The sequence below is a fragment of the Mustela lutreola genome, chromosome 14 (genome assembly GCF_030435805.1).
Source record: "Mustela lutreola isolate mMusLut2 chromosome 14, mMusLut2.pri, whole genome shotgun sequence".
Lineage (NCBI taxonomy): Eukaryota > Metazoa > Chordata > Mammalia > Carnivora > Mustelidae > Mustela > Mustela lutreola.
In genome coordinates, this window is record NC_081303.1 from 63,459,966 (window position 1) to 63,472,401 (window position 12,436).

Here is a 12,436-nt window from a genome sequence, read left to right on the forward strand (position 1 = left end):
TCCATCAACTACTTACCTTTCAGCCCATTGTTGACTTGTTTTGTGATAAAAGGCACACCATTGTCAGGTTGGAAGTGGTCCAGAAATCTAAACCAAAAATATCAGATTACTTTCACAAGCCACAGTAGTACAGCCAGTATAGGCTTATCAGACTGCAACAGGAACACAACCTGAAAAAGGCTTGATAGCAGTAAAGCCCACTTACCCCAAGAACAGGTCAAAGATCAGTTGTAATTGTGTGTTGGGAGCAAGTTCAGGCAATGCTCCCTGCTGTGTGGTTTACGTGCCCTGAGAGGCAACCGGATCAAATTTTGTTAGGACTCAGAATTGGGCACGTAATGGTAGCCTCTGCTTTTCAAACAGAAACTTTCACTCTGTACCCAGTAGAATGGTTGATGGGTTACCATGTCTGGTATGATGATGTTTCGGGTAAGCAACAGTGGCAGTCCGGGTAGGGCAGACTCAACCAGCAGTTCGATTCCAGTCGGTGTCAACAGGTCCATCTACACGAGCGACCCAGAGCATTCAATCAGCAGTCTCTATGTGTTTCCTCAGTGAGCAGTGCCAAAGAGGGTGTCATTAATCTTCCAGTCTATACTTTTCCAAGTGATAGTCCAAATAGGCCATGGCAACAACCTCAGAGTCAGTAAAAATATAATGAGGTTTACCAAGGGTCGGATTTGTCAGAGCTGTAAGAACAGACTTGAGTTCTGCCCACTGAATGGAATGACTGTGGCCATTTTCAGGTCTGAACTGTTGGCCCTGAGGCTGAACGGTTGGAGCTGCCCTCCGATTTCAGCTTAGCCAAACTATCGGTGAAGCAAGCCCCAGCACTGTAGGGAGACGCTGGGAACCCAGGGCCTCACTGAGACAGTGATTTTGCTTCAGGTGGTGGAGCGGACCAACTGCCATTTGCTCATGTGGAGCCAAGATGCCTCGGAGGCCAGGCCGGCTGCGTTCTCGAATGTACCATTTCCATTACTGGATCCTTTTGACTCTGTTAGTCATTGAGGTTGAGTCAGTCCACCCCAAAATAGAAATGTCAGGTTATAGTCACAGTTCTTTCAGGGGTCAGGCACTCAGCTTCAACAAAAGCCCCTTCTCAAACTAAGACCTGCTTCTCAAAAGGGGCAAAACTGGTAGCTATGTTGAGGAGGCAATGGGTCCAAACCCCCAGGGGCATCACCGAGTGGGAGGTTACTCCCCTTTGCCAGAAGCTTCAGTTGGCAACATAGTCAGTCATGGAGACTTGTGGCTCAAAGCAATCGCTGAAGATGGAGGGCCCCAGAAGTATTAGTATTCTCTATACCTGGCTCTTCCCAATCTGGAGAAGACCCTTTTGTACTTAGGAGTATTGCATATAAGCATGTAAAACACCAATACCAATTCTACGTTCAGCACTGGAGCCCAGAACAGCAATGCATTAACATGGAGTCTCCACCCGCAAGTTCATACTAACTTCCTTCCCCCCTGTGAGCTTGCCCCAATCCCATCAGTTGAATTTGGGCATCTCATCACCACAGGGGACCCAGTAAAATGGTAATTCAGAGGTTGGTACCCACCAGAGCCTCATTAGTGTGAATCCCTTTCCTTCCCAACATTCCCCAACACACTCGGTAGAATGTAGCCTCTCATCCCTTTGGGGAACAAGGAGATGTCTCCTTAGCCTCCTTTCTCCTTAAACCAGCTGAGGTCAGTGAAAGGAGACAGGATGGATCCCTGGGGTGCAGAGAGGAAGAGGACGCCACACAGCAAATCACGTCTCCATTTTGAGAGGCATGACAGTTGCTTGCAAAAAATTATTTCGTTTTCAGGTTCTCACTCTTCATGGAATCAACCTCATCATCATGGTGAGCCAAATCCAGGACAATAAGAGCTTTAATACCAGTCAATGCCCTCTCTGTGGTTTCCCATGGGAAATTATTTCAGGAAAATTTTCCGAGAGGCCCAAAGCTTCCTTAAAGCAGGTAGAACCTGGTGCAGAAAAAAAACAAAACAAAACTCTGAGACCTTTTACCACCATCTTCAAATGGATCTAGGTTGGCATGAGAGACTGAAGGAGAGGCTGAGCCATTGTTCTGTTCCTCCTTAATGACCATCCTGTCCAATGCCCTCCATGTTCCAGGCGAATCGGCCATAGTTCTAAAGATTGGCCTGGTCTCTGCAGGTAGGGATGGTGAATTTCCCTGCTTTCATACTCAATGCAAGTGTCTGTCTCTTTGTTTCTGAAAAAGGACAGAACCTTCCGCCCCTTCAGAACACTTGTTAGCACTTGTTATTCTGAAGGGGTAGGCCCAAGGCTGTCCTCCCACTTGGAGGAGAATTAGCAACAAAGAGGGCAGCATTTGGGTTGTTGTTGACCCCTCTCTTTAGCCTATAAGCCCTTCCCTAAATTCTCCTCTTTAAGAGGAAAAGAGATGGAAGACCATTTATTGCCCAACTGACCACAGGATTTGGCCAATATGTTTGCAACCACTTTCCATGGACTTCCTTCAAGTTCCGTTTAACCACCTTGCAAAGCCTTCATTCCTTTCTACCCCTCCAGTATTTCAGAAAATGAGTGAAATTTCATTGGAAATATTGAGTGGACTTTTACAAAAATGTAAAATATCATTTTAGAGTCTATTTTCTTTGTGACGCCCTCACGCTGTTACATGCGTCACCTTTGTGAGTTTATATAGACCTTTGTTTTGGATTGGTTGTGAAAGCCATGTAAGATTTTTATATGGAGACTAGAATTGACTAGGTTCTATGATAAATAGTGCACATCCTGTTTTGAAGAAATATTTTGGGAAAAATGCCCATAAGAGACATGTTTTTGCCAATAATTTAGTTCCCAGCATCTGGAATATTTTTTCCTTCCCTCTTCTTTCCTTCCTTCCTTTCCTTCTTTCTTTCTTTCTTCTGTCTTAAAGTGATGAGCAAATTTCAAAGCCTTCGCATTTTATTTTAAATTCATTTGAACGGTGATATCAACGTAGCTTGTGACTTCATTTTTTGTTCTAACTAATTCATAACTGGGGTTTTGGTTGGGTTTGGTTTGGTGTTTCACTACCTACTCTGACGGGCGTAGTGTTACCTGAGTTAACAATCACTCCGTTTTCATTTCCTATTTCCCTCTTTTCTTCCCACCCTGATTTCTTCCAGTGAGTTGTTGGCTTGTCCAATTGTAGCTAGAGATACACTTGGCATATTAGTTACTTGACATAGTAATTTTGGCCATTTCTGATATGCTTTCTTTTGCCAATGAAATTATTGAAATTGAAAAATTGGGTGGGGGTATCTATGAGAGACGGAAGTCCTTCCCCTGGGCATTAAGCATGAAGCCAGTTTCTCTATCGCGTAACAACAGAGAAGTGTTAAAACCAAAGTTCACAGCATGCGACTGGCAGAAGCAAATAAATGCTTCCCTTTAAAAATTTCATTTCAATAGCAATAAATCTCTAGTTAAGTCTAAAAACAGGGTTTTAAAATGGCAAATGAAAAATATAGCGATTTCAAATAGTAGATGAAATGTGTTTTTGTTTTGTTTTGTTTCATTTTAAGGTTTCTTAATTATCCTGTGAAACGTGAAGTGTGCTTGAGGGCAGCTGCTGAACATGGTCTTAGTTCTCTGATAGAATCAAAAAGTCCTTACTGCTGGAGGGGATTCAGAGATTATCATTTTACACTTACAGGAACTGAGACGGCTCAAATGTGATTCCTCTTTCTGATGCCCTGTTCACCACGCCACGACGCTACAGCCTTGGCGTTCAGAAAGTATAGCTACAAATACACATAAATTTCAAATGTCTTAGATCCAGAGCCATTTCCTTTCCTTTGTAGATATTTCATACGCCTGCTGCTTTGGGTTCCAGTTTTCCCGTTTTGCTAGAAGAATGCAACAGTCTCTCCCTCTGCCCCAATGTAATAGCAAGTCCAACCTAATTTTTAAGCCATTGTATAGATTTAACAGGTGGTTTTTTTTTTCAGATTATTAACTGTTTTTATCAGAGTTCTAATTTCTGAATCTTATAGCCTGGTTCAGTCCTTATCTTACTTGATATCTTCATAGGACTATATCTTGAATATATTCAAAACTATGCAAAATGTTCACATTGATCAAATGTATGATTTGGGTTAAAAAAGAAACATCATCTCTCCAATTTCTGTTCTCCCAGCTGTAAAATGGGGTTGTTATAAAATTTAATGTAAAGAACCCAACACAGCCGTTGAGAAGTATTGCTTTGTTGCCCATTCCTGAACCGCTTCTCCTGTTGTGATCTCTTTTAAAGGACTTTCCTCTATGTAATAATGTCCTCGGTTGTACTTCAATGGTCCCCACCTCTCAACTATCCATCGTGTCAATTCACAAATGCTCTCATGTTCTATCGAAGAAGCATCTTTCCACTTTGGCCTTAAACCATCCTCAATGTCTCTGTCTTAGTTCTGCTCCTACCATGCCTTTGGATGGGTCTCCTTGCCTCTGGTTTCTTCTGTTTTTCTCCAGCATGGCATCAGAGTTATTGGTCTGCCCCACTACCTCACAACATCCTGCTGGCTTCCCAGAGTCTTCAGAATTAAATGATTATAATTTTCTAACTATGCAGTTAACCCCTTCATAGTCTGGTCCCTACCTCCTATTTCAGCTTCATCTTTTGCCCATCTTTTCTCTCATGTCACAGTGCACATAAATAGACACACACACACACACACACACACACACGCATGCTCACACACACACACACACACACACAAACTCCCAATGCTTCTGCTGCACCCAAATTCCCTTGACATGCCCTTTGTCAAGACTTTGCCTTCAGTATGTTATTCCCACCATTTGGAAAGCTCTCTCCTCCCTCAACTGACAAGCTCCTAACATTTAAGACACAGGTTTTGGGCAACTCAATGCCTTATCGAATTATCTTCGGCAGAAGAAGTTTCTCTGTTCCCATGTTTCTGTATGGATCCTTTACATGTTGGTCCTCTACCCATTCCAAATTTTGATCTCAAAGGCAAGGGCTATATATTTGTTTTCCTCTTCAATACCTAGTACCGTGATTGGTATGCAATAGACATGTAATAAATTAGACAACATAATTATCACTTCCTGATGACTTCTTAACTAAGATTTCTTCGGTGTTCTTTGCGATTTATTTTATAAGACTTAGGAATGTGGCCCTGTCTTCTATGTTAGCTTCCCTTGAGGTTACATTTAATGCTTAGGAAGACAACATTTTGCAGCAAAATGTGGGGAAAAGGTAGCAAACAAACAACAACAAAACCCAACAGTATGCATTCTGCTTCCCACCCAGCCTCCGGCAGATGTATCAAGCAAGGCATTCTTCTCTGAGAAGTCAGCTAGTCTTCCTTCTCAATGCAGGACTCCAAGAGCCACTATCGACTGAATGAAGTTGGTGGCCAATGCGGAATCCCACTAGGATAACAGGTCATTAGAAAAGACAGGGTGGATCTCAGATGACCTGAAATTCTGGTCCAGCTTTATTGTTGACAGCTCTGAGATACATGTGATGGCACTTTATGTGGTGTCTTCCTTGACATAAATACTCAGCAATTAATTATCTATTAGTGAATGATGATTACCGAGCTCTTTGCCTCATTTTCTCTACCCAAACATTAGGGAAGGTAATTTCCAAGCTACTTTTGATGGTTGGCATAAGAATAAATCTAATAAGGGATGTGAATTAACTAGGAGAAAGTTTAGAATCATATAGAAATAATAGTTTCATTGAGTTGAAGTAATATGTACAATGAAGTAGTTAACGTGTAAAACTAATTTAGGACTTACTGGTGAGTTATACTGACTAGGAAGGTAGGATATACTGGTATATACTTTTTAAAGTTCCAAATATATATTAAAGTCGTAAGCATAGTCTTAAGAACTTTCTTTTCTGAACAATTTGCAAAAAAATTGCTAACAAAATGCCTCATCATGCTATAATACTTTGGTGTGCATTTCCTACAAACAAGAACATTCTAAAGTTCTGTGGTACAACTATAATAATCAAGAAATTCAAAATAATGCATTACTGCTATCTAATCCTATTAGATTAGATCCCCATTCAACTTTCACCAAATGTTTGATTATATCCTTTACAGCAAAGAGTCCATGCCAGATTGTACACTGTATTACGTTGTTGTTTCTTTAGTTGCCCTTGGTCTGGAGCAATTCTTCAGTCTTTCTTGGAGTTGTATTACCTTAACACTCACAGGCCAGTTATTTTTGTAAACTGGATTTTTCTGATATTTCCTTATGATTATATTAAATTCCTCTCATGCAGAAATATAGAAGTGATGATCTTTACTTTTTATTGTGTCTTACCAAGTGAGTCATGGTTTCAATTTATCTCATCGCTAAAAATATTCACTTTGACCATTTTATCAGTATGGTGACTTCACTATAAAGGGTTATTCATTATAAAGTTATCCTTTTCCTTATTGCAATTAATGAGTATTTTGTGATGCCTATGGAAGTATCTGATTCTTTTTTTAATATTTTTTGAAGAACAATGTCAGCATTATTTTATAAAGTTAATATGCATCATCTTTTTAAATGTGATGTATATTAAATTAAAATATAATGTATTGTTGGTTTCAGAGGTAGAGGTCAGTGATTCATCAGTCTTACGTAACACCCAGTGCTCATTATATCATATGCCCTCCTTAATGTCCATCACCCAGTTAACCCATCCCCCAATTCCCCCTCCAGGAATCCTCAGGTTTTTTTTTTTCCTATGATTAAGAGTCTCTTATGGTTCTAATTCTTCATGAAAGTTTATTTTATTTACTTATATCAGAATCAACTCATGGCTTCATATTTTATTCAGTGGGTTGTAATATATCACAGAAATATGTTGTAAATTTTTTTGATACTGACATGATCCCAGAATTGACTATTTAGAGCCTCTTTGAGTTGGCTTTGGTGTCATTTTTACATGTCCTTTTCATTCTTTGAAAATTGCATTGTTTTATAGCTCAAAAAAATTATCAGGCTTATCTTTTGTTGCCCAATCCCTAAATCAATCATTTCTCCAAGGACTTCTGACCCCAATTAAGGAAGCACTAGGTAGGTAATAGCTCCCAGGCCATCAGTGGAAAAAAAATGAAGATAAATGTGTGAATATTCATATACATGACTTTACAAGCATACTTATGTATATGTATATTTATGTATACTATTACATATTATTACACATATATGCTGTTATATATTATCCCTATATTGTCTATATTGTGTCCATATATTTATATATTTATATTGTTTGAATCCATATATACATACATAAATTTTGGAATATATATGGAATATATAAATATATAATAGAGAATATATACATACATATATACATAATGAGTTTATACTTGTACCTCCAATTCTAATAATAGTGATTGTTCTACTCCTGAGTTGTCTTAGAGCCAGCTTTTACTGACTCCCAACTGTAACATTTTTCAGAAATTTTGCAAATTAGTTGTTAAACCACTAGCTTGAAATGGCCATGGTGGGACTCTTTACACCATGGAAATTGTCAAACTCTCCCATCTATGTGTCTGATTCACATATTTACAACTGTGACACCCAATCTTATTTTTGAAAACCAGACCAAATCTTCCAGTGACTTGCTGGAAGTCTTCTCACTGATACTGTTGATATGATCCTATGAACACCAACTCCAGGCCAGATAACCTGATCCTCATTTCCCCTAACTCTGCTCTTATTCCTAATGTTCATCTTCCTACAGCTAAGAGGGCAGCTTTCCTCCCAGTCCCACAACCAAGGAATAATAGAATCATTTTTTTATTTCCCCTTCACCTTAATCTTCCTAAATCTAGCCCCCAGGTTCTGTTGAGTGCATCTCTGACCTGTTTCTTATGGCCCCTTCTTTTATAATCCCATTATTCATTTAGCTTTTGTTTTTGCTTGTCTGCTCAATGGAATGTTTATCTTTCATTAGTTTCTTACCTTGAAGGAGAAATAGGTATGATAATGAAATAGCTTCTCACTTGTCGGAAACATATTCAAAGTAGAAGTTGTCAGGACAGAGTGATACGTTTGCAGGAAACCTGAGCAACTATGACTTAAAGGGTAAGAACAGTTGCTAACCTCACAGAGGAGAGTTGGAGGAGAAGTATTCTCAGGTTTGGTATAGCTGTCCAATGCTATCATTAAAGACCCAGCCTTTTTTGTCATGCCCAGAGTATTGCCCAGAGTATTGCCCTTTTTCCTGACATTTTCATTCTGTGGTCACAAAATGGCTGCCCGAACACGTGCATCCTCACACCACAGAGAAACCACAGCACAAGAAAGTATCCTCATTTGTCCATCTTTTTTCGAGCAACATAGTCTTTAACGGAGGCCCAACTCTACCAAGATTACAAAATATGTATTTATTAATTCAATGAGTGTTCATTGAATATTATTTTAAGTGTTAGGATAGGATGGTTGACCACACAGACAGAAATTCCTGCCCTGAAGGAACTTACATTCTAGTGGCACATCTGTTGTCCATTAGAGGAAATCTAAATCTGAATCAGAGGAGTTCAGAAGACCTTCCAGAATTACCTTAACTTACTTCCTGCCACTATGCTTTACTCTTTCAAAAACAGGAGCTGGGTGTTGATTCTGGTGTGTTTGGTTCTGACCTAAATTATATTTTTCCTGGCTAATATTTCTTAGCTTGTGAAATTAACTTGGGTTTTTTCCTACTTTTAAGTACTAACATTTGCAATGCTATTTTTGCATTTTTTGGTTCATTTTGGTCGATTATAGTGTTGAGATTTTGTAGTCTTGCACTTTGAACAGCCACTCTTCCTTAAATTTAGTGTGTCCTATTTGAGAAGAAACTTATACTCTAAATGGAAACTTTTGCTGTACAACATGGCTTTGGAAAAGTGCCACAAGAATGTTTTTAGATTGTATAGGACTTGGCAATGAAAATAATTGGTTTAAGAAAGACATTAAAAAATAATCTTTGGATTTTGACACCTCATAGAAGAAAAGGGAAAATGTTATTGTGTCACTCTTTCTCCATGATATGGTTTTCTTAAAGGAGAGCAGTATATGTTTAACTAAATGATAACTTGCTCCTTAATGTCTATTTTAAAAGCACATTTTATCAGTTTAGATGTTGCATTGGAAGAGCATGTAATAGAAAACACAGACTCTGTCTTAGTCCATTAGGGCTGTAATAACAAAATACCACAGACTGGGTGGCTTATAAACAACATGAATTTATTTCTCACAGATCTGGAGACTGAAGTTCAAGATCAATATGCCACAAGCTCAGGTTCTGGTGAAGATCCTCTTCCAGGTTGCAAACTGATGACTTCTTGTGTCCTCACATAGTGGGAGGGGCGAGGGATCTCTCTAGAGCTTCTTTTGGAAGAACACAAATCCTGTTCATGAAGGTTCCTCCCTCATGATCTATTCACCTCCTATTGATCCCATCTCCTGATATTATCACATTATTCATTAGAATTTTCACATAGGCGTTTGATGGGGTGGGGGGACACAAACATGTAGCCTATAGCAGACCCAAACTGAGTTAAGAAAAAAATGTATTCTCTCACATAAAAAGTGTACAGATTGAGTAGGCTCTAAGCAAAGTGTTCTCCACTGTGCAACCAGGCTGCTGTGGACCCAAGTTTCTTCCATTCGTTGGCACTGCCATTCTAAGAGCTGGCTGTATGTCAGTCCTCATGGCCTCTGATGGCCTCGGCAGTTCTAGGCATCGCATTCAGATACATCTGAATACATCATCAGATACATCATCAAGAGGAAAAGGAAAAACTATCTGTTTTTCTGGCTCTTTCTTATGAGTGAGAAACCTTCCCTAAAGGTTCCCAGAAGACCTCCCTCTCATGTGTTATTGGCCAGACTTTGTTCACATGCCCATTTCTAAACCAGTTGCTGGCAAGAGAAAAGAAGTGGGGATGTCATGATTGGCTTTGTCAAATCAAGGTCCACTCCTTGGGGACAGGATCACCTTCTCGTGATGCACGTGGCTCTATGGAGAGGAGAGACCTGAATGAAACTGGGTTCTGCCAAGAAGGAGGAAGTTGGAAAGAAAATGGATGCCCTGTAGGCAACAAAAAGTCCTGGCATGCCCACAATATTAGAAAACTTTCTTCTTAAGGAGTATGGCTACATATCATCATCTGAGATACCTAGGATTGCTTTCTTCACATGATATCATTTAATTTGCTATTTTGTTTACTATAGTTATATGAATGTTCCCCAAGCTTCAAGAATAGGACACATACCACAATGTATCTCTGTGTTAAGTAGTTATCTGGCAGTATTTTTTTTTTCAAGTACACTTCTAAGCACTTTTAGCTCTTTTTTTTTTTTTTGCCTTTTTGTTTTTTAATAATTTTTTGTTTTTTATAAACATATATTTTTATCCCCAGGGGTACAGGTCTGTGAATTGCCGGGTTTACACACTTCACCACACAGCACTCACCAAAGCACATATCCTCCCCAATGTCCATAGCCCCACCCCCCTTCTCCCAACCGCCCCCCCCAAGCAACCCTCAGTTTGTTTTGTGAGATTAAGAGTCACTTATGCTCTTTTAAACTTCCCAACAGTCTTTTTAGATAAGTAACATTATTATCCCCATTTTATATGTGTGTGAACTAAGGCACAAAATGAATAAGTAATTTGTCCCAGACCACCCGGCTAGTAAATGCATTTTTAACTATTTGGAATAATGGAAAGCAGAGAGGTATCTGGATACTGGTCGGATCCTTTGCCCTGAAACCAATATGATCAAAGCCTTCTATCTACACAAACTGAAATTTTTGAAGAGTGCAAAATCCCCCTTTGAAGGTTGGAAATATATAGATTTTTAAGATTTTATTTATTTATTTGACAGAGAGAGAGGGAGAGAGAGGAAACACAAGCAGTGGGAATGGGAGAGGGAGAGACAGGTTTCCCCTGCTGAGCAGGGAGCCCAAAGCTAGGCTCAATTCCAGGACCTGGGATCTAGACCCAAGCTGAAGGCAGACACTTAATGACTGAGCCACCCAAGTGGACCCGTTGGAAGTTTTTCAAAAGGTGAAATTGAAATTTATTTTTAGGACAAATTGATGTTATTATGAAGACTGCCACCCCAATGGCTTTTTAGCTGTGTAAATAAAATGTGAAAGATTTTTCCCTGAAATAGAGGCTTTTTTAAGATCCAAGGAGTATTATGTAACTATTATACTCCATGCATAAATATCTGCTGAGAGAGTCCTCTGGGCCAGGCCACATGCTAGACATACAGAGCTGAACAGCCAAGATATGGTTCTTGCCCTCGTGAAACTTACAGCCTAGTGTGAGAGACAGAAGATGAACTAAATGTTAACAATATGTTAGATGAGACTTTCCTACTATCTAGGTATTTCGCCAGAAGTTCCAAGCCTGAGAAATCACACATTCGACAAAAAGGGTTTAGTTTCTTTTTCAGACAGGAGAGACAGGAGTTTGAATGAGTGGTGAGTAGATCTCAAGAGAAACAAATAAATAAGGTAATTATTCATTCCAGGAGTACAAGTTATGTAAGGAAAGGAAAGTAATCATGGAATATTATATATCTGGGCTCTGAATAGAGTTTACATAATTATAATAATATAAGCAGTAATCATTGAGAAAATACAAGTACTCAAAAATACACACATACATAGAGAAAGAGAGTGAGACCCAGCGAGGGGAGACACGGAATGACAAAGAGAACAACAACAACAAACAAACAGATCAGAGGAGGAAAGAGAGAGATAAATCGGTAGTAGATGGATAATAGGCAGATGGACAGAGGGGAAGTGTATTGTGTGTGGTGGGGACAGTTACGGGAGAAATCACAGGTAAAAGAAAAGAATAAATCCACTCTTCCCTATTGAGAAGATGATAAAATCTACAAATGAAAATTTTTAAAAAATAGTTAAAAACATGCTATTTAGAGATGTGTCAGTAAGTACCAAAATAAGCAAAAGAGCCAAGCAGGAGCCACTATTTGTGTAACAAGCCTTGTAAACTAAACGTGAAATGTTAATAAAAATAAAAATGAGCTTCAAGCAAACAGTATGTGACCGTATTCTCTAGCTGCTAAGATATTTGAGTCACACCAGGATTTTAAGTCATCAGAATGTTATGGAGAATTCATGCTTCACTGTCCAAGAAAATAGTCTGTTGTTTTTCCTTTCGGCTAATATCTGAATCTGTGTTACGGCTAACTTTTCTAACTTTGTTCTTATGAACTACCCACGAACCACTGTGTATGGGGGACATTTTGAAAGCAAGAACAGAAGACCTGAATTACTTTCACCATTCAGCTGCTTAATAACTGCCAAGTAAGTTCTTGCTGCCTTTTGATTTAGCAACGTCAACACATCGGTCAAAAGAAAATTAGGTTAGTCAGAATGGTTTTGTCTTAACCATGTATTTTCAATAGTGTCTAA

General features: G+C 39.1%; 1 long non-coding RNA gene across 1 annotated transcript in view; it reads left to right on the forward strand.

Annotated features, from left to right (window-relative positions):
* The first annotated feature begins 7,339 nt into the window (after positions 1–7,339).
* Positions 7,340–12,436, forward strand: part of LOC131815040 (uncharacterized) — a 40,439-nt gene continuing 35,342 nt past the window's right edge. Inside the window, exon 1 of the long non-coding RNA XR_009347541.1 lies at positions 7,340–12,328. This is a non-coding gene — a long non-coding RNA (uncharacterized LOC131815040). The remainder of the gene's footprint in view (positions 12,329–12,436) is intronic.